The sequence below is a fragment of the Mustela putorius genome, unplaced genomic scaffold (assembly GCF_011764305.1).
Source record: "Mustela putorius furo isolate JIRA1106 unplaced genomic scaffold, ASM1176430v1.1 tig00000083_pilon_pilon_pilon, whole genome shotgun sequence".
Taxonomy (NCBI): Eukaryota; Metazoa; Chordata; class Mammalia; order Carnivora; family Mustelidae; genus Mustela; species Mustela putorius.
Window position 1 is genome coordinate 1,918,875 of NW_025421273.1, and position 23,027 is coordinate 1,941,901.

Below are 23,027 nucleotides of genomic sequence, written 5' to 3' on the forward strand. Positions count from 1 at the left end.
CTTTTTCTTTTGTTCTTTTTTTAAAGATTTTATTTATTTATTTTGTCAGAAAGAGAGAGTAAAAGTAGGAGTAGCAGGCAGAGGGAGACGCAGGCTCCCCATTGATCTGAGCAAGGGACCCAATGCAGGACTCGATCCCAAGACCCTGGGATCAGGACCTGATCTGAAGGCAGACACTTAACAAACTGGGCAACTCAGGCATCCCACTTTTTCTTTTTCTTTCTTTCTTTTTTTTAAAAGATTTTACTTATTTATTTTAGAGAGAGTGCATGTTCCAGGGAGGAACTGATGGGGTATTCAGGGGAAAGAATCTCAAGCAGACTGCATGTTGAGTGTAGAGCCTCACATAGGGCTTGATCTCATGACCTTGAGATCATGACCTATGAGAAATTAAGAGTCAGAAGCTTAACTGACCAAGCTACCCAGGTATCCCTTAGTTTGTTTTTTATAGATATCTTATAATTGTTGGAGATCATATTATTTTTATTGATAAGATCTATATTTTAAATTTTTAATTTAAATTCTTATTAATTAATATACATTGTAATATCAGTGTCAGGTGTACAATATAGTGATTCAGCACTTCCATACAACACCTGGTGCTCATCATGACAAGTGCACTCTTTAATTCCCATCACCTATCTTAACCTTCCTCTCACCAATCTCCCCTCTGATAACCATCAGTTTGTTCTTTATAGTTAATAGTCTGTTTCTTAGTTTGCCTCCCTCTCTGTTTTTTCTTTGTTTCCCTGATCTCATTCTTAAACTTCACATATGAGTGAAATCATATGGTATTTGTCTTTCTCTGACTTATTTTACCTAGTATGATACTCTCTAGCTCTATCCATGTAGTAGCAAATGGCAGGGTTTCATTCTTTTTTATGGCTGAGATTACATACACACACACACACACACACACACACACACACACATTTGGGCTGTTTCCATAATTTGGCTATTGTAGATAATCCTGCTATAAATATCAGAGTGCATGTATCTCTCTGAATTAGTATTTTTGTATCCTTTAGGTAAATACCTAATGGTGCAATTGCTGGATCATAGAGTAGTTCTATTTTTAACTTTTTGAGGAACCCTCTCTACTGTTTACCCCAGTGGCTGCACCTGTTTGCATTCCCACTAACGGTGCAAGAGGGTTCCGCTTATCCACGTCCTCACCTACACCTGTTGTTTCTTGTATTTTATTTTATCCATTCTGAGGTGGTATCTCATTGTAGTTTTGATTTGTATTTCCCTGATGAGTGATTTTGAGCATATTTTCATGTGTCTGTTGGCCATCTGTATGTCTTCCTTGGAAAAATGTCTATTCATATCTTCTTCCCATTTATTAACTGAATGATTTGTTTTTTGGATGTAGAGTGTCACAAATTCTTTATATATTTTGGGTAACCCTTTATCAGATACGTCATTTTCAAACATGTTCTCCCATTCTGTAGTTGCCTTTTAGTTTTCTGACTGTTTCCTTCACCGTTCAGCTTTTTATTTTGATGAAGTCCCAGAAGTTTATTTTTGTTTTTGTTTCCCTTGCCTCTGGAGACATATCTAGGAAGTAGTTGCTAAGAACGATGTAAAAGTGGTTACTGCCTGTGTTCTCTTCTAGGATTTTTATGGTTTCAGATCTCCCATTTAGGTATTTCATCCATTTTGAATTTATTTAAGTGTATGGTATAAGAAAGTGATCCAGTTTTATTCTTTTGCATATTGCTATCCATTTTTTCCCAATACCATTTGTTGAAGAGACTTTTTATCAATTGGATACTCTTTCCTGCTTTGTCAGAGATTAATTGACCATATAGTTGTTGGTTCATTTCTGGGTTTTCTATTCCATTCTATTGATCTATGTGTCTATTTTTGTGCCAGTACCATACTGTTTTGATCCCTAGAGCTTTGTAATATAACCGAAGTCCAGATTGTGATGTCTGCAGCTATGCTTTTCTTTTTCAAGTTTGCTTTGGCTATTTGGGGTTTTTTTGTGGTTCCATACAAATTTTAGGATTATTTATTCTAGGTCTGTCAATAATGCTGTTGGTATTTTGATGGTGATTGCATTAAATGTGTAGATTGCTTTGGGTAGTATGGTATTTTAAACAATATTTTCTTTTCCCATCCATTCGAGTGGAATATTTTTCCATTTCTTTGCATCATCTTCAATTTCTTCCATCAGCGTTTTATAGTTTTCTGAGTAGAGATCTTTTACCTCTTTGGTTACGTTTCTTTCTAGGTGTCTTATGGTTTTGGGTGCAATTGTAAATTGGATTGATTCCTTAATATTTCTTTCTGCTATTTCATTTTGGTGTATAGAAATGCAACAGATTTCTGTATGTTGACTTTGCATCGTGTGACTTTACTGAATTCATATATCGGTTCTAGCAACTTCTTGGTGGATTCTTTTAGGTTTTCTACATAGAGTATTATTTCATCTGCAAATAGTGAAAGTTTGATTTCTTCCTTGCTGATTTAGATGGCTTTTATCTCTTTCTGTTTTCTGATTGTTGAAGGGAAGACTTCTAATATTATGTTATATGGCAATGGGGAGAAGGGAAATTATTTTGTTCCTAACTGTAGGGGGAAAGCACTCAGTTATTCACCATTTAAGATGTTATTAGCTCTGGGTTTTTCAGATACAGATTTTTATGTTGAGTTATATTTCCTCTAAACCTACTGTGTTGAGGGATAAGATCTATTTTTACTCTTCAGTAAGCACATGCTTATTTAAAGCCAGAATTCTCTATAAAAATATAAGTTTATATTAGGACATGAAGACTTAATATATTTTTTAAAGATTTTATTTATTTATTTTACAGACAGAGAGTAGTAGTAGTAGTAGTAGTAGTAGTAGTAGTAGGCAGAGAGAGAGAGAGACAGAGGAGGAAGCAGGCCCTCTGCTAAGCAGAGAGCCTGACACAGGGCTTGGTCCCAGGACCGTGGGATCATGACCTAAGCTGAAGGCAGAGGCTTTAACCCACTGAGCCACGTAAGCACTCTAAGACTTAACATTTTAAGAAGTGACATGGTTTCTGTTTCTGTGCTAATACTTTTAAGTTGCAGTTTGCTGTATTACTCACAGAAGGTATATAAAGGTAATGTTAAAAGAAACTTCTTTAAAATTGAAGTATATTAATTTGAAAGAAAGTATGTAAAAGTACAACAATGTTTTTATCAATGTTCACTGTGCCATACTTGATGTCCTAAAATACAAGGAGGGAACATGAAGTATTGTATCAAAAAAATCTAAGGCGACTGAGGTATACAATTATCTGTGGGGAGAGGCAGAGGGGAATAAACTCTTTTAGACTGTTACGAGTTAAATGAAAAGCTCTATTTTTCTTTTTTTCATTTTTGTAAGATTTTTATTTATTTGACAGAAAGAGAGAGAGATGGAGAGAGAGGGAACACAAGCAGGGGGAATGGGAGAGGGAAAAGCAGGCTCCCCACTGATCAGGGAGCCTAATTCAGGGCTCAATCCCAAGACTGGAATCACGACCTGAGCCAAAGGCAGATACTTAACCAACCGTGCCAACCAGGCACACCAAAAAAACCATACCTTTCTAGGTAACTAATTCCTGATATAATTACCAGGAAAGAAATTTACAACTTTTTTCTCCAGAAAACTCACTCTCTTACTTCTCCAAATGAGAAGAAATTCTACATGTTTCAAATATTCTAATAAATTTTAATAGCATTTATTTTTTTCCCCTCAAAATATTGTTCAACTCATTCACAATATCAGCCTAAAAATCCCAAACATTTACCAATTTGTCATTCTGGTAATGTTTATTGCTGATGGTTTCAAGTTAACATTCAGAAATTGTAATGATTAAAATGTATATTTTTTGTGGAGTCTAGAATTCACAAATAAGACATATTTCTCTGAACATATCTGAACATATGTTTTACTTATTTTGAGGCATTTAAAAAAAAAATGAGGGGCACCTGGGTGACTTAGTGGGTTAAGCCTCTGCCTTCGGCTCGGGTCATGATCCCAGGACCCTGGGATCAAGCAGGGAGCATGCTTCCTCTTCTCTCTCTGCCTGTCTCTGCCTAGTTGTGACCTCTGTCTGTCAAACAAATAAGTAAAATCTTTAAAAAAAATAAAAAGCATGTAACAAAGAAATAATTAACTGTGAAAGTTTATTATATTACATAGTTATTTATGTATGTATTTGTGAATATACATATATAATACATATATATTTATCATATTATTCTTATTGTCACAAATAGTGTATGCATTAAAAACGTTGCCAATATCTTAGACCAAGTTATTAAGTTTCCATTTCTATTAACAGTGAAACTTGAACCCTTATGCTGATGCTTATTTCTCTTTTATGTTTCTTCATGTAATTGTGCATTCATATTGCCTATTTACTTTTATATTTGAGCTTAAAGGCTTTTTATTTGTAAAAGTGCTTTAGTAAAGCCAAGAATATTTATATCAAAAATTAACCCTTGTAAATAATCATAACTAAAATTTATTAAAATTTTACATATTTTTTCTGTACTATTTGTCTATCATCTATATCAAATTACTTCTAAAACTCAGTGAGTGACTCAAAATTATCATTTTGTTTCTAATATTGTAAGGCAGGAATTTAAGAAGGGCTTGGTTGTGTGTTCACCTCTGATGCACATGGAACTGGTGTGGTACCTGAGGCTGGAGGACGCTCATCAAAGTTGGCTTCTTTACTCACAGCCCTGGCACTTTGAAACTTTCATTTCTTTTTTGTGATGTCTACATCCCCATGGGCTTGGGATTTTTCACAGCATGGCAGTTTCAGGATAGTTATTTATGATGACTGACTTTCCCCAGAGCTAACATTTAAAGGCAACTATTGCAAGTTACCTGGACAGTAACTGGGTCATTTATACATTGGTGGGAACATAAAATGGTGCAGCCATGCTGAAGAATAACTTGGCTGCTTTTGTTTTGTTTTTGTTTTGATAAAACCAAGCATGCAATTATCATATGACATTGCACTTGCATTCTTAAGCATTTAACCCAGAGAAATGGAAATTTCTGTTCACACAAAAACCTGTGTACAAATGTTCTTTGTAGCTTTATTCATGATAATCAAATACTGGAAATAATCGAGCCACAGTCCAATCATAAAAAGGAATAAACTATTGAAACATAATGCAAAACTTGGAAGAACCTCCAGGGAATTATGTTGTGTGAAAAAAGTCAATATCAAAAGGTCACATAATATATGATTTCATTAATATAACATTCTTAGAATGTCAAATTATAGGAACAGAGAACATATTTGTGATTGCCAGAGATTAGGAACAGGAGAATGAAATAAAGAGGGTGAATGTAGCTGGGATATATGGTGGTAATGGAACTGTTCTGCATCTCGACTATGGTGGTGGATGTATAAGACTTTGCAGGTGTAGTAAAATAACATAGAACAAAAACAAACAATGAATACAGAGGAGTACCCGTACTACTTGGGAAAGCTGAATCAGCAGATTATATCAATGTCAATATCCTGGTTGTTGTACCGTTTTATAAGATGTTGCCATTAGAAAAGACTAAAAGGGTACACTGAATTTCTCTGTACTATTTTTGAAAACTGCATGATTCTATAATTATTTTAATATAAAAATTTTAAGCCAAAAATACAATTTAAAACATAAAATGTGGCAATTTTTAAAAATAGGACCTTTTAATATCATGAATGAAAAAAAGTTACGTCATATCATCACTTACATTCAATAGGTCATTGATTGTTTTAGCATAACAATAAAAAAGAAGTAATATTCATTTTAAGTGAAAAAAATCTAAAAAATAACAATATGTACAGATGCAGTGAAAGTGTACATAAATGAAACTCAGGTTTATCAAGAATTAGGCAATTTTGTCATGTGCAAGTTCAATGTACTAAAATAAAATGGATTTTATATCCTAACAAGAAGCATTAGAATATATGATTTAAAAGATATCATTTAGAGGAGTGTTTGGGTGGCTCGGTTAGTTAAGTGTCTGTCTTTGGCTCAGGTAATGATCCCAAGGTCCTGGGATAGTGCCCCATGGCATCAGGCTCCCTGCTCAGGGGGGAGTCTGCTTCTCCCTCTCCCTCTCCCCCCCCTTCTTGTGCACTCTCTCCCTCTCAAATAAATAAATAAAATATATTTTTAGAAAAGATATCACTTGAGCTGTACCAAAACTAAAAGAAATTATGAATAAGACTAACAGTAGTTAGCAAGATCTTTTGAAAGAAAATTGTGCTATTTTATTGAAAAACATTTAAAATAATTTAAAAATAGTTGTATCATATTCATAAGTAAAAAAATTCATACTATAAATATGATGATTATCATTAAATTGAGGTACAAATTCAATATAGCTCTAATCATAATCACGACAGTATTCGCCCCCTCACCACACTGGACATATTTTTTTCCAAAATTAAACTGGAAAAGCAAAGGACCAAGAACATCAATGGAATTCCTAAAGAGATACAAGGAACAAGCCATCATAGTTTCAAATGTAACAACTTATTTTAAAAATATACAAATTTAAGACTGGGTAAATGATACAAGGCAAAATAAAGTAGGGGGATAGGCTAAAGATCTCAGAAACAGACCAGCAGATATGTGGAAGGTGGCTATAACAGAGGTGTTACTGAAAATACCAGGGCTAGATGGAAAAGTTCACTAAATAAAGACATACCTTATTTTATTATCATTCACTTTAATGTGCTTGACAGGTACCGCAGATTTTACAAATTGAAGGTCTGTGGGAACTTTGCCTGAAGAAGTATATCTGTAATATTTTTCCAATAACATTTTCTCATTTTATGTCTCCATGTCACATTCTGGTAACTATTGCAAGATTTCAAACTTTTTCATCATTACTGTGTTGGGTATGGTGATCTGTGATCAGTGGTCTTTGATGTTACTATTGTAATTGACTTAGCGAACTATAAACCACAGAAGACAGGGAACTTGATCAATAAATGTTCTGTGATAAATATTCTGACTGCTCCACAGACTAGCCATTCCCTCTTCTTCTCCTCTTTTTGGGCCTCCCTATTCCCTGAGGCACAATAATATTAAAATTAGGCCAGTTAAGAATCCTACAATGGCCTCTAAGTATTCAGATGAAAGAAAGAGTTGCATTTCTCTCACTTTAAATGAAAAGCTAGAAATGATTAAGCTGAGTGAGGAAGGCATGCTGAAAGCCAAGATAGGCTGAAAGCTTGGACTCTTGGCACTGGTTGGCTAAGTTCTGAATGCAAAGGGAACTTGAAAGAAATTAAGAGCGCTATTCCAGTGAATTCACAAATGATAAGCAAATAAAAGAGCCTTATTGCTGATAATGAGAAAGTTTCAGTGGTCTGGATATAAAGTAAACCAGCCACAACATTCCTTTAAGCCAATGCCTAATCCAGAACAAGGCCCTAATGTTTTTCAATTCTCTTAAGCCTGAGCAAGGAGAGGAAGCTGCTAAGAAAAGTCTTCAGCTGATAGAGGTTGGTTCATGAGGTTTAAGGAAAGAAGGCACTTCCATAAAATCAAAGTGCAAAGTGAAGGAGCAAGTGCTGATGTAGAAATTGCAACAAGTAATCCAGAAGAGCTAGCTAACTAATAAAAGTGGCTACGTTCACCAGCATATTTTCAATGCAGATAAAACCGTCTTCTGTTGGAAGAAGAAAACATCCCTGACTTTCCTAGCTAGCGAGGAGAAGTCAGTGCCTTGCCTCAACGCTTCTAAGGACAGACCAACTTTCTTAGGGGTAAGGCAGCTGGTGACTCTAAGTTGAAGCCAATGCACATGATCATTCTGATACTCCTAGAATTCTTAAGAATTATGACAAATCTATTTTGCCTGTGCTCTGTAAATGTAGTAATAAGCCCTGGATATAACACATCTGTTTATAATATGGTTTAATAAATATTTTAAGCTCACTGTTGAAATCTACTGCTCAGGGAAAAACAAAGCAAAACAAAACAAAAGGTTCCTTTCAAGATACAACTTGTCATTGACAATTCATGTTGTCACCCAAGAGCTCTGACAGAGATGGACAATGAGATTGCTGTTTTCAAGCCTGCTAGCACAACATCCATTCTGGATCCGTTGCCCACGGATCAAGGAATAGTTTTTACCTCCTAATCTTGTTATTTAAAAAATACATTTCATAAGGCTATAGCTGCCACAGACAGTGATTCCTGGGATGCATCTAGACAAAGAAATTGAAAAAATTTCTGGAAAAGATTCATTATCTTAGATTTAATTAAGAATGTATGTGATTCATGAGAAGAGGTCAAAATGTCAACATTAATAAGAGTTCAGAAGAATTGGAGTCCAATCTTCATGGATGATTTTTGAGGGGCTCAAGACTTCAGTGGACAAAGTAACTACAGATGTGGTGGAGATAGCAGAAGAATTAGAATTTAGAAGTAGATGTGAAGATGAGAATAAATTCCTGCAATCTCATAATAAAACTTTAACAGAATCGGAGTTGCTTCCTATGGATGAGCGAAGTGTTTTCTTTTTCTTTTCTTTTTTTTTTTTTAAAGATTTTATTTATTTATTTGACAGAGAGAAACCACAAGTAGATGGAGAGGCAGGCAGAGAGAGAGGAAGGGAAGCAGGCTCCCTGCTGAGCAGAGAGCCCGATGCGGGACTCGATCCTAAGACCCTGAGATCACGACCTGAGCCGAAGGCAGCGGCTTAACCCACTGAGCCACCCAGGTGCCCCCGAAATGGTTTCTTGAAGAGGAAATTTCTCCTGGTGAAGATGCCCTGAAGATAGTTGAAATGACAACAAAGGACTAGTTTGCACCCTTACTCCATTCTTTTTACCATGTTCTCTATCCTCCATACATTTTTATTTGTTTGCTTTGTTTTGTTTTTGTTTTGTTTCTACACTTTACTCCAAGCAAATGTAGAAAAGGTCTTGTTTGTTCATCTTTTGATCCCAGAATGGATGATTTCCCACTATTTAACAGATTCATGTATTTTATCAATGTTCAATTTGTTTTTCACTTTCATGGTGATTACATCCAAGATTTCTTCTAATTTTAAAAAGGAATCTTAAATTTTATTGTTTTTTAAATACAACTAATATAACAGATATGTTCACTCTGTGCTGTGAAACTTAGATGGACTTGCCAAAAACTGCCTTTTTCACTAAATTTCAGACTTCCCGGAATTTCAGTAAATGTATAGAGAATCATGCTCCTATGGTAAAACTCTGCTTCAGATCTCTTAATCACATGTTGTTTTTTGAGGGGTGGCATGTCATCCTAGAGAAAAAGAATCCATCCCTTTCATTAGTGTCAATTGATACACAGATAGCGAGATAGAGGGACAGTCCCCAGACCATGAGCAACTTACATTTAAATAGAAATTTCAAGATGACAGAGGAGGCTTTATAATGTAACAGCTCAAATAGTTTTTTTTCTTAAAATATCTGTTGACTATTCTGGTTTGTGAGGTTTTATTATCCCTCTAAATTCCAGTGCCTTCTTTCTTTCTAACTGGTTCTTCACAGATTCTGCTATTTCTTTTCTTTGAGTTTATGCTCTTTTTTAAGAGTAAAGATCAAAATTGCTCCTCTGGTCTTACAACTTCCTCCACTTCCCCTGTTGCTAACATCTAGATCTAGGGTAGAGGAGGAGTTGTCAGGGGACAAATTCACATTCTATTTCCAACTACTTCAACAATATCTTACTCATTGCAAAAATAAGAAAAAAATTAAGAGAATTCTATCTTGTTGATAAAGTTTTCTTTACTTTGTTGCAATTATGAGTTATACTATTAGACTTATAACACATATTTATAGGAATATAGAGTCAAAAGTGAATATTCTCCTCAGCCTACCACATTATCAGTATTCAGAATTTATTCCTGTTACTTTTTATTTTTTTGGCAGGACTATTGTATAAATTTTCAGTACATATGAAGGCATTTTGCAAAGTTTTGTTGTAAATATGTATCTTTATGTGTATTTATATTAGCATTTATAATTTCAGCTTTTAACAGGTGCTGAATATTACATCATTTAATGAAACAATGACAAAAGTTTGCCATCATCAATATACTTCCCCATCCATGTTCTCTCCATTTTACTATCTCATTATGTGGCAAAAATCTGTGAATGTCTGGGGGGATTTTCTTTTTCTTTTTTTTTTTTTCTTTTTGTTGGGGAAGACATTTAGATGATGATGATATGAGATAGATTTTTCAGGATCAGAGAGCTTTTTAATATACACAAAAATTTGTATCTATGAATATAATTGCTGAACATGAAAGAAGAAATATTGAAATTCCTGATCATTTCTCTGAAAGTCTCACTTCAGAACATTGTACACTCACCTTGCATGTAAGACCAACACTTAATCTTTTGAGTCCCAGACTATTTCCCCCAGTTCCCCACTAATTGAAAAGAAAATATTTGGATGGAAAGGGGTTCCTGGGTGGCTCAGTCAGTTAAGTGTCTGACTCTTGGTTTGGCCATAGGTTACAGTCTCATGAGTCATGAGATCAAGCCTGGTGTCAGGCTCCACACTCTGTGGGGATTCTGCTTAAACATCCTCTCCCTCTTCCCCTTCCCCCAATTGTGCATGTGCACAAATACTAATTCAGTGGAACATACCCAAGAAGCATACACATGTCTCTCTAAAACAAACAAACAAATAAATATGTAAAGAGAATATTTGGATGGAAAAAATAAGGAAATAGATTAGAGAATAAACGTTGAATTCTGCTGTGCATCAAACTTTGAGTACATTATATTATTCTATTCTTACAACACCCTATAATATAGGTAGATATGTCTCCAATGTATTGCTCTGAAATACTGAAAGAATTTAATCAACTTCCCAAAAGTCTTTACTTATGCTTTTTCTGCCACACAATAACATTTTCTTCCAAAAGATAAGGAAACATCCCTTAAAAGTTAGGACCTAAAAAATCCTTAGGTGTTGAACTATGTGGGCTTTCCATTCTGCTAGTTGAATGAATCATGGTTGATGAGAGCATTGGAATGAGCTGCATAGATAACCTGAAAGGGTGCTAGTCATGAGACAGCCAAGAAATTAAGCCTATCAACTTATCCAAAGATAATTCTGATTTCACTTGAGGCAGGAAGTAAGGGTTCATGATGGACTTTTATTACCAGAAAGTGTCATATAATGACAACTGTTAATTTTATAGAAAGGGAAATTGAGTCTCAGAGGTATTAAGTGACATTTTTCTGGTAATAGAGTTTATGGCAAAACTCCCAATTCCTCTGTGATCTGGTGATAATTTCCTTGGACTATGCTGTACTGGTAAACTACAGCAACCACAAATAACCATATCTTATGGGATAAATTCCTTAGAAACAGTGGGCTGTATCAAACAACAGTCAAAATTAGAGCTAAATCAGAATAAATCCCAAGAAGACCAAGGAAAGTAGCCAGTAATGCTCTCCAGAGTTTACTGCTGAAGGATTAAACTGAAAGGTCTATCACATGCAAAAGACTATGAACGCTGGGGTACAGATGGCCTTTCTTTTCACTCTATCTGTATCTTTGGGGTAAATACCTAATAGTGCAATTGCAGGGTCATATAGAAGCTCAGTTTTTAGTTTCTTAAGGAATCTCTACACTGTTTTCCAAAATGGCTACACCAACTTGCATTCCCACCAACAGTGTAAGAAGGTTCCCCTTTCTCCACATCCTCTCCAACACATGTTGTTTACTGTCTTGTTAATTTTGGCCATTCTAACTGGTATAAGGTGGTATCTCAATGTGGTTTTGATTTGAATCTCCCTGATGGTTAATGATGATGAACATGTTTTCATGTGTCTGTTAGCCATTTGTATGTCTTCTTTGGAGAAGTGTCTGTTCATGTCTTCTACCCATTTTTTGAGGTGATTAGCTGTTTTGTGTGAGTTGAGTTTGAGGCTTTCTTTACAGATCTTGGATATCAGCCCTTTGTCTATAGAGTTATTTGCAAATATTTTCTCCCATTCCATGGGCTGCCTCTTTGTTTTGTTGACTATTTCCTTTGCTTTTCATAGCAGCAATGGCCACAGGCACCAAACTGTGGAAAGAACCAAGATGCCCTGTAATAGATGAATGAAGAAGATATGGTCCATATATACAATGGAGTATTATGCCTCCATCACAAAGGATGATACCCAACTTTTGTATCAAGAGATTATGTGAAGTGAAATAAGTCAAGCAGAGAGAGTCAATTATCATATGGTTTCACTTATTTGTGGATCATAAGAAATAACTCGGAGGACATGAGGAGATGGAGAGAAGTGAGCTGGGGGAAATTGGAGGGGGAGATGAACCATGAGAGACTGTGAACTCTGAGAAACAAACTGAGGCTTTTGGAGGGGAAGGGGGTGGAGGAGTTGGGTGACACTGGTGGTGGGTATTATGGAAGGCACGTATTGAATGGAGCATTGGGTGTAGTGCATAAACAATGAATTCTGGAACACTGAAAAGAAATTAAAAAAAAAAAAAAAAAGCAAAAGGCTTACTTCAAGTGAGCTAGTCTGTTATCACCTGTTCAGATTTAGTTGTCCTGCTGAACAATTTTGTTTCTCATTGATGAAACTAAACTAGAAGCAAGAACTAGTGGCAATTGTTTACAATTATTCAGGTGCTCAGCAGATTTAAAAATTACCTTCTACATTTGATGCAATAAGTGAGGTGGAGAAAACAAGCAAAAAATAAGCCAAATATATATTCCATTATGAAAAAATAACCAAAATTATTGTATTGTAAAAATAACAAATACTTAAAAAAGGAACTTTCTGTCATAATTCACTTGTATGACCTAGTTTTATTAATATGTTATTGCAATTGAAGTTTTAGCTGAAGTTAAAGTAACTTAACTTACAGTGGCTAATATGAAGTGTGGTATAACACATCATTTTTTCCTTACCCTCTCTCTCTCTGTCAATGTATTTCCAACAATTTTAAAATAGTGGACACAGTTTATGGATATGATGGTTTTCATGTTGTGTCATATGTTTTCTCTAATGAAATATTCCCATAATGCCATAGTAGGCCAGCTCTCTGTTTTTATGCTATATATCAAAAACAGAAGAGAAAGCTTGGTAGAATTATTTCCCAAGGTGTTAGCACAGGATTATTTCCTCATAATAATGGAGTTCAGATAGCTGGCAGAAACGTTATAAAATGTCAGCTTTCCAACATAGTTAGACACTTTAAATTCAGTAGCATTTCACATCCCTGTTATGCACTCTTACTGTAGCAGAGGTAGAGTTTTGTGTCAGAATGGCATTAAAAGTAAAATGAGAGAACTCTTCACCTAGTCACTGGTGTTCTTTCTGCTCTACACAGAAGCAACAAACTCAGGTTCAAGTTGCTGAAAACAAACAATTAGAAATCAAATCAAAGCTTGTTTGGCTTCACAATTGAATGCTGAGATGCAATAAGAATCGTAACAATGCAAAGTAATAGCCTGCCGAATTCAATGAATACAGCTTAATAACTTTGGTCCATAGCAAGACTTGAATAAAATTAAAAAGTAATGTAAAGCTTCTTGGGTATGTTCCACTGAATTAGTATTCCATGGCATGTGCCCACACATCATTCTTTATGGGGACTGCTGGTTTCGTTTACAGACCCTGCCTATATTAGCTAGCACTAATGTGTAAAAACATATTGTGTGCTGGGCTATAAAGGCACACCGAATTTTCATTATGTTTCAGTCAAAAAGTGCTTGTTTTGCAGGATGGAGTCCATGTCAATAAAATGGATTGTATATCACTTAAACCTAGCGACATGCTAATCTTCTAGAGGCCTCTGTCCTTAATCTCTACAGGACATGAGTCAGTTTAAAAGTGTGAGCTGTTCTAACAGGTAGCAACCATTGAGCTCTTTAATATAAATTCAAAAGAAAGCTTATCAGTGTGTTTCAGAAATCGCTTCAATGTGGTTTCTGTCTATGAAAACTAAAAAAAAAAAAAAAAAAATCTTCCTTCTTCTCCCAAATCCATGAGCAACTTCCAAGTTTTTACAGTGCCTGGGAGCACCGTTTAATTATAAAGAAATTGGTTTTGGTGATAGCTGCCTTGTGACCAATTGGATTAGAGGCATTTCTTCTGGCTATTACGAAGCTAACTTGACTATTGCCCTTTTGTAGTTAGGCATAATGAAAATATTAAGTAAAACAGTGTCTCAATCCAGAACTTCAAGACCCAGTAACCTATTCTTTAAAAGTAGTGCCATAAAAATATGGAAAATAATTTGGATTACTTTTCTTATATTTTAAAATCATATGCACTATATCATGGGAAAACTAGAAAAGTTCAAATACAATCCTCAAAACTTCTTTTGGATCTAAGTAAAAAATGGGTGTATAATAAAGTCTTTATAACATGCAATTAAGTAGAAGTCTCCATCCTGTGGCCTTTATGTTTAATTTCTAAGCACTAACAAGTCTACATTTTCTGTTTACTTGTTTTGAATAGAGTAAAATGCAATCCTTACAGCAAGTAATGATCTGTATTCCACAAAAAAATAAAAGGCTCCTATCTGTTTCTATTATTATGTCTGATAGTAAGTGACACTTTACTGATAAAGGCAAATATGAAATTCTGAAGTCAAATTAATATCAATCTCATAAAAATAAATCATCAACAAAATAAAATGGTAAAATATTCTGTCATCTCTCAGATCAAAACAATAGAAAATAAGTTATATAATTAAGGTGAATATTTGATAAAGGAATATTTTCTTTGAATAAAAATTTAAAAGTTTTTTTTTTATTTAAACTTTCTTCTTAAAGTTTGTTCAGAATATAATTTTACTCCTTGGAAATAAATTATTCTGAATCAAGTTTTATTTTTATTGATTATTTCAGATCTGTCACTGAGTTGCATTGTTTATAATTTCTCTTAATTATTTACATATAAATACTGAAGCACATTAATACATATAATGATTCCAGAGCAAAGCAACAACTTTTGTCTTTTTAAGTTATTTTTCATATAATTTTGTGTTATTCCCACATTCATAGAGTAAATAACGTATGTGTTGTTGAATGACCAATGAATATTGTACCTCTGGTTAATGAAAAATTACATTTACAACAATAAATCAGTCTTCTGGAAGTAATAAGTTACATCTTATTGTACTTTATTTTAAAGAAACATCCAGCTAAAATTTTGAAGCCAATTTGAAACCAAATTGCCAAGGAATTATATTATCATATCCAGAAAGCAAGTAAATCTAATGACACATATAGGGAGAAGTTTTAAAAAATTGATTTTGGAAATGACATTTCATACTGCTATGAAGGCTATTGATTTTGTTACTAGAATGACATTTGAGAAATATCTAAATACATAGGTAATCATACTTTTTCTTTGAACTATAATGGACCTAGACATAAAACATTACATTAATTTCAGATGTACAACATGATCTGATATTTGTATATATTGAGAAATATTCACCACCATAAATCTAGTTAGCATCTGTCACCATATAAAATTACAGTTCTTTTTCCTGTGAAGTAACATTTAAGATTTACTTTCTTAGCATCCATTAAATTTGTAATACAATATTATTAACTATAGTCATCAAATTAGACATTACATCCACATGACTTATTTATTTTATAATTAGAAGTTTGTGTCTCTGATACCCTTCTTCCATTTTGCCCATTCCCCCAACACCCTTCTCTTTGGCAACTACCAATCTGTTCTCTGTATGTTTGAGTTTTGGTTTTTAGATTTCACATATAAATGGAGTCATATGGTATTAGTCTTTTTTCTTTCTCTGTCTGGCTCATTTCATTTAACATAATACCTTTAAGTTCCACCTCTGTTGTCTCAAGTTTCAATATTTCATTCTCTTTATGACTGAGTAGTATTTCATTTCCTATTTATCCATTCATCCATCAATAGACAGAGGTTGTTTCCATATCCTGACTATTGTAAATAATGCTGCAATGGATATAGGTATACATGTATCATTTCAAATTAGTGTTTTTGTTTTCTTTTGGTAAATACCCAGAAGTGGGATAGCTGGATCATATGATAGTTTTATTTTTAAATTTTGGAGAATCCTCCATAATGTTTTCCACAGTGGCTATACCAATTTATATTCCCACTAACAGTTTATGAGTGTTCTCTTTTCTTCACATTCTCTCCAATACTTGTTTCTTGTCTTTTGGTAATTGTCATTATGACAGATTTAAGGTGACATCTTATTATGGTTTTGATTACATTTCTCTGTTGATAGGTGATTTCAGGTTTTTTGTTTTTTTTTTTTGTATGTTTGTTTTTGTTTTTTAATGTGCCTGTTGGCCATCTCTAGATTTTCCTTGGAAAATTCTCTATTCAGATCCTCTGCCCATTTTAAAAATGGACTGTTTGTTATTGAGCTGTATCAGTTCTCTATATATATTTTGGATAGTGACCTCTTATCAGATACATGGTTTGCAAATACAGTTACTTTGAACAACAAGGGTTTGAACTGTGAAAGTCCACTTATGTGGATACTTTTGAGAAATGTAACACAATATTGTAAATGTATTTTCTCTTCCTTCTTTATGGTTTTCTTGACATTTTCCTTTCTCTACCTTACTTTATTATGAGAATGCAGTATATAATATATATGCATTATATGCATATATATGCATAATATATGCATTATATGCATATATTATATGTATATAATACATATAACAGACAAAATGTGTATTAATCAACTGTTTGCTATTGGCAAGATTTCTGGTCTACAGTAGGTTATCAGCAGTTAACATCTGGGGGACCTCATTTGTAGACCTTTGATTGCATGGGTGGTAAGTACCCCTAACACACACATTGTTCAAGGTTCAATTGTATCTTCTCCCATTCAAGGTTGCCTTTTATTTTTATGGCTTCTTCACTGTGAAGAGGTTTTTAGTTTGCTATAGTCCTATTTTGTTTTTTTGTTTTGTTTTGTTTTTTAATTTATGTACATTGTCATTGCCTTTAATGTCAGATCCAGAAAAATATCATTAAGACTGATGTCATGGGGGGCGCCTGGGTGGCTCAGTGGGTTAAGCCGCTGCCTTTGGCTCAGGTCATGATCCCAGAGTCCTGGGATCGAGTCCCGCATTGGGCTCTCTGCTCAGCCGGGAGCAGATTCGATTCCTTCTCTCTCTCTCTGCCTGCCTCTCTGCCTGCTTGTGATCTCTCTCTGTCAAATAAATAAATAAATCTTTAAAAAAAAAAAAAAGACTGATGTCATGGACCTTACCACCTATTCCCCCCCTCAGGAGTTCTATGGTTTCAGGTGCCACATTCAAGTCTAATCCATTTCCACTTAATTTTTGTGTATGATGTAAAATAATGATCCAGTTTCATTCTTTTGCATGTGGCTGTCCAATTTTTAAAGTTAAAGACATTGTCCTTGCTGCATTGTACATTCTTGACCAATTTTTATAAACTAATTGACTGTATATGTAAATATGCATGGGTTTACTTCTGGGCCCTCTATTCTGTTTCCTTGACTTATATGTCTGTTCTAATGACAATACTATATTGTTTTGACTACTATAGTTTTGTAATATAGTTTAAAATCAGAAAGCATGATGCTTTCAGCATTATTCTTCTTTCATAACATTGCTTTAGCTATTTAGGATGTTTCATGGCTCCATAAAAATTTTACAGTTGTTTGTTTTAATTCTGTGAAAAATGCCATTGGAATTTTAATAGAGTTTGCAATGAATGTATAGATTTCTTTGGACAGTTTAACATATTAATTCTTCTAATCCATGAACATGAAATATTTTCACATTTATTTGTGTCATCTTCAATTACTTTCAGTAATACCTTATACTTTCAGTGTACAGGTCTTTTGCCTCGTTGATCAAATCAATTACTAGGTATTTTATTCTTCTTGATACAATTGTAAACGGGATTATTTTCTTAATTTCTCTTTCTGATATTTTGTTGTTAGTATATATGACAAAACAGATTTTTGTAGATTGATTTTGTGCCCTGTAGATTTGTATTCATTTATTAGTTCTAGCAGGTATTTGTTTATTTGTTGCTTTTGTGGACTCTTTAGGGTTTTCTGTATATAAAATCATGGTGTTCACAAATACTGACAGTTTTTCTTCTTTGTTTCCAATTTGGATGCTTTTTATTTCTTCTCCTGCTTAGTTGTTCTGGCTAGGACTTCAAATACTATGTAGAATAAAAGTGGTGTGAGCTGGCATCCTTGTCTTATTCATTTTTTTTAATTTTTAATTTTTTATAAACATATATTTTTATCCCCAGGGGTACAGGTCTGTGAATCACCAGGTTTACACACTGCACAGCACTCACCAAAGCACATACCCTCCCCAATGTCCATAATCCCACCCCCTTCTCCCAAACCCCCTCCCCCCAGCAACCCTCAGTTTGTTTTGTGAGATTAAGAGTCACTTATGGTTTGTCTCTCCTTGTCTTATTCTTAATCGTAAAGGGAAAGATTTAGTTTTCTTGCCATTGAGTATAATGTTAGCTGTGAGTGTAGGCACTTTCCAAACTGCTCTTTTCGTGCTGGGTCCCTGGAGAAGTGAATATGTAGATGAGCCTTTTAACAGCAGAATCTCCCTTTCTTATAGTCATATAGTTTTCCTGGATGTAAAACCCATTGTTTTTCAAAGCCAGCCATCTTGGGAATTTGTCTCTTTGGTGCAGTTTCCAGGAACTGAGGTACTTAATGTGAGGCACAAACTCTGTGCTCTTCAGAGAGGAGGTCTGTATTTGTGAAATACATCTCAATTGTGGATTGCTACAGTGGGAGTGGGATTTGGGGAAGACCAAGACTCTGATGTCGTATTCATCTTGATGTGGTCCTTTTAACCTTTGTTGTGGAAAAGTTGTTCTGCTAGCTATCATGTCTTTTTCAGGTGGATTTAATTCATATGTAGCTATATGTGTGTGTTTTTTTCTGTAGGAAAAGGTGAGTTCAGAATCATCTTATGCTGCCATCTTGAACCACTTTTGTGGTTACTACATCTAAATGTAATAAAAAACATAAGTATGTGTAGAATTGTTATTAGATTTGACCACTGAACATATAGTTATTGTTTTGGATATTCTTGAATATGAAAATGGACATCCATCCTAGGATCTTATGGATTACAAAGATAGAATGAAAAAAAATCCAAAAGCTGTTGTAAGAATCCAACCCCTAATATAACAGGGTATTTGTACATAGCACAGAATTTAGTATCCAGATACTGTTTATTCAATTTTTGCTAATAAAAGAAAGTAGTACATTATAGGAACTGTGTGTACATGCTTTTTTTTTTTTTTGGCTCCTCCATCATAAAGACCATGAATTATAAATGTTCCCAAATATTCTAGGTTTAGACCAAGAAGTTTAATGAGGAAACATGGAAGTCTTAAAGTTCAGTTAAATTCTAAGCATATATTGATAGTGCATTGTATGTTCAGTCTTGCCTTAATACCCAAACTCAAAGAAAAGAGCATGGTGTCAGAGTTTTTTCTGCTATTATATCTAGAAATTGAAACATTTCAAGAAATTAAATTGAAATTACTGCATTACTAAAGCCTGAAAATATGTATTAAATTATATTCAGAACATTCCTAATATTTTGGATAATGACTTACAGCATACATGAGAGAAATAATTGATTCTGATTTAAAAGTACATATGTGAAAAGTCATCTTGAAAGATTCTATCATAATATTGGTCCTTTTATGAATAAGGTCTTTTTTTTTTTGAATGAGCTCTTTTACTAAATGACCTCTTACTATTTTATATTTAATCACTGACTCAGTGTGAATTTATAATTTTTAAATAAATAGATCAAATTTTTATGTGATATAGAAAATTTAGAGTCATTTTACACTGCATTACAAGGGAATATTACATAGAATAAAAGTACTTGGTCAATATTGAAAATAGAAGACAGATATTCTTCATTATTTTAACTTACAACATGCTGGTTTTCTTTATATGCCTCCAACTTATGTAATGTATAAAACTATGGTAGTTTTAAAAGAATGTGAAATGAGAACATTTTTCTCCAAGGGGAAAACACACAAAAAAGCAGAACATTATTCCCCATACTTTTTCTGAATAAGGTGAAAAGACCCTGAGTAAAAAAGCCTTTTGCCTCTTGATGTGGTAGCAATTATCTACATTGTGTGGGTAGGAAAAATGGACACCTGTTAGAACAGAAGTAGAGAATAATTATTTCTTCCTTTACACAGCTTTAGAAAGTAAGTTAATGTACTAGAAAGGAAGAGCTAAGTTGAAATTGACTATATCAATAATGTAAATAAAAGGAAACACTATATTAACACTTAGAATTTATTTAGAATATCAGGTGAAAGGCATTTTGGGGCAGATTTTATTTCTTTTTTTGCCATTGAAACTTCGGTGATAATAGTTTATTGGGTCATGGATATAGACAAAGGATTCATCTTATTTTAGAGGATCTCTTTATATAATCTTGCTTTGGACAAAAATTAAATTGTATAAAATCTTGTTTTGGACAAAAATTAAATTGTATAATTACTAAAAAAATCCTTAATGATACACTTTTCCTTTTAGGAAGTCACACATAAGTTTACCTTGATTTACATAGCTGAGAAGCACCAACTTGTTTGATAGCTTTGAGCAAAAAATCAAATATGGAATATATCTCTAAAAGAATATCTAAGGGGCACCTGGGTGGCTCAGTTGGTTAAGTGTCTGCCTGATCCTAGGGTCCTGGGTCCCTGCTCAGTGGGGTGTCTGCCTCTACCTTTTCCTCTGCCTCTCTCTCTGCTTGCACTCTCTCACTCTCTCTCTCTCAAATAAACAAAATCTTAAAAACAAATAAATAAATAAACACTTAAAATATATTGAAAGTTTACTACTGCCCAGAAGAGTATGGAAGACATGTATGTAATAATCTCATTGTAAATCTTAGAATAATCATATGGAAGAAATGCTAATACATCCAATATTCTGCAATAGAGGGGCAGATAAATTAGGAAATTGGCCAAAATCCATACCCAAGTGTATCAGAGTTATAATTTGAATACATATTTCTGTCCATAGTACTTATTTTAACATGACTGTAGTGTTGCATATTCCTTTTTTTTTCCTTTTACTTTTTTATTTTTTATAAACATATATTTTTATCCCCAGGGGTATAGGTCTGTGAATCACCAGGTTTACACACTTCACAGCACTCACCAAAGCACATACCCTCCCCTAAAAGTTAATGTTATAACATGAAGAACAAATGGAATATATTAGATGCTAATATCAGAGTTTCAAATGAGGTTTTTATTTATATTTTAAGCATTTTCTTTTCTATTATTTACTTTGGCACTATAACATATCTTTTAAAAAGTTGCAGTAAAATTCTTTTTTTTCTTTTCAGGTTTAAATATATTTTTTCATTATTTTAAATTTTTAAATTAACATATAATGTATTATTTGTTTTGGGGTACAGGTCTGTGATTCCTCAGTCTTAAACAATTCACAGCACTCACCATAGCACATACCCTCCCCAATATCCATCACCCAGCCACCCCATCCCTCATTTTGCCCTCCACCCCAGCAACCCTCAGTTTGTTTCCTGAGATTAAGGGTCTCTTATGGTTTGTCTTCCTCTCTGGTTTCATCTCGTTTCATTTTTTCCTCCCTTCCCCTATGATCCTCAGTCTTGTTTCTCAAATTCCTCATATCAGTGATATCATATAGCAATTGTCTTTCTCTGATTGACTTATTTTGTTTAGCATAATACCCTCTAGCTCCATCCATGTCGTTATAAATGGCAAGATTTGGGGTATATTTTTTATGGCTGCATAATATTCCATTATATATATATATATACCACATCTTTATCCATTCATCTGTTGTTGGACTTCTGGGCTCTTTCCATAGTTTGCTATGGTGGACATTGTTGCTATTGGGGTGGATGTGTCCCTTTGAATCACAACATTTGTATCTTGGGGTAAATACCCAGTAGTGCAATTTCTGGGTCATAGGATAACTATTAAGAACCTCCCTACTGTTTTCCAGAGTGGCTGCACCAGCATGCATTCCCCACCAACGGTGTGGGAGGATTCCCTTTTCTCCATATTCATGCCAACACCTATCATTTCCTGACTTGTTAATTTTAGCTTAAATAGTTTAAATAGTTGTTATTAAAACATGTATTAGAATTGTTTTATTTAAATACATTAACTTAAAAAAATAAAAATAAATATTTTCTCTCTTATTTTTAAACTGAAACTCCAAATAAATGATTTTTGCTATAATTTTTTTCTAGAGTAGGTTTATTTTTTTTTTAAATTAAAAAGAAAAGTACTTTTGAAGTGTGCCTTAGAATACAATTTAGACAACATAATGAGTTTATTTTTAGTTACATTTAAAATTGTATTTCTTTCAGAATGTATTGGTGATGATGACTTTGAAGAAAAAAAATGTTCTTTTTAACATAAATCATGCTTCTGGAATATCTAAAGAGAAAATGGCACTTAAAATTCAATGTTTTAGATTTAACATTGTTACTTTGCTCTAAATCATTAAACGTTAATGATAATGATTAAAGACAATGATTTGGCAGCTTGTTCCTATTAAGGTTACAATAAAATTCCTCCTTGTCAAATTAGAAAATATTGCTTCTCTTAAGTAGTTAAAATCTTAGTTTGCTAACAAATATATAAAAAAGTATGAAGTTTAACAAGTCTTGAACTATTGGTGTTGATTTTTCTTTTTAGGCAAAAACTCTGTGGTCTTTTAAAAATAATTTTTGTGGGGCGCCTGGGTGGCTCAGTGGATTGAGCCTCTGCCTTTGGCTCAGGTCATGATCTTAGGGTCCTAGGATCAAGCCCTGCATCGGGTCTCTGCTCAGTGGGAAGCCTGCTTCCCCCTCTCTCTCTGTCTGCCTCTCTGCCTACTTGTGATCTCTATCTCTCAAATAAATAAATAAATAAAATCTTAATAAAATAAAATAAAATACAAATAATAAAGATAAAAATAAAAATACTTTTTATATTAAGACTTCTGGCTAAGTACAT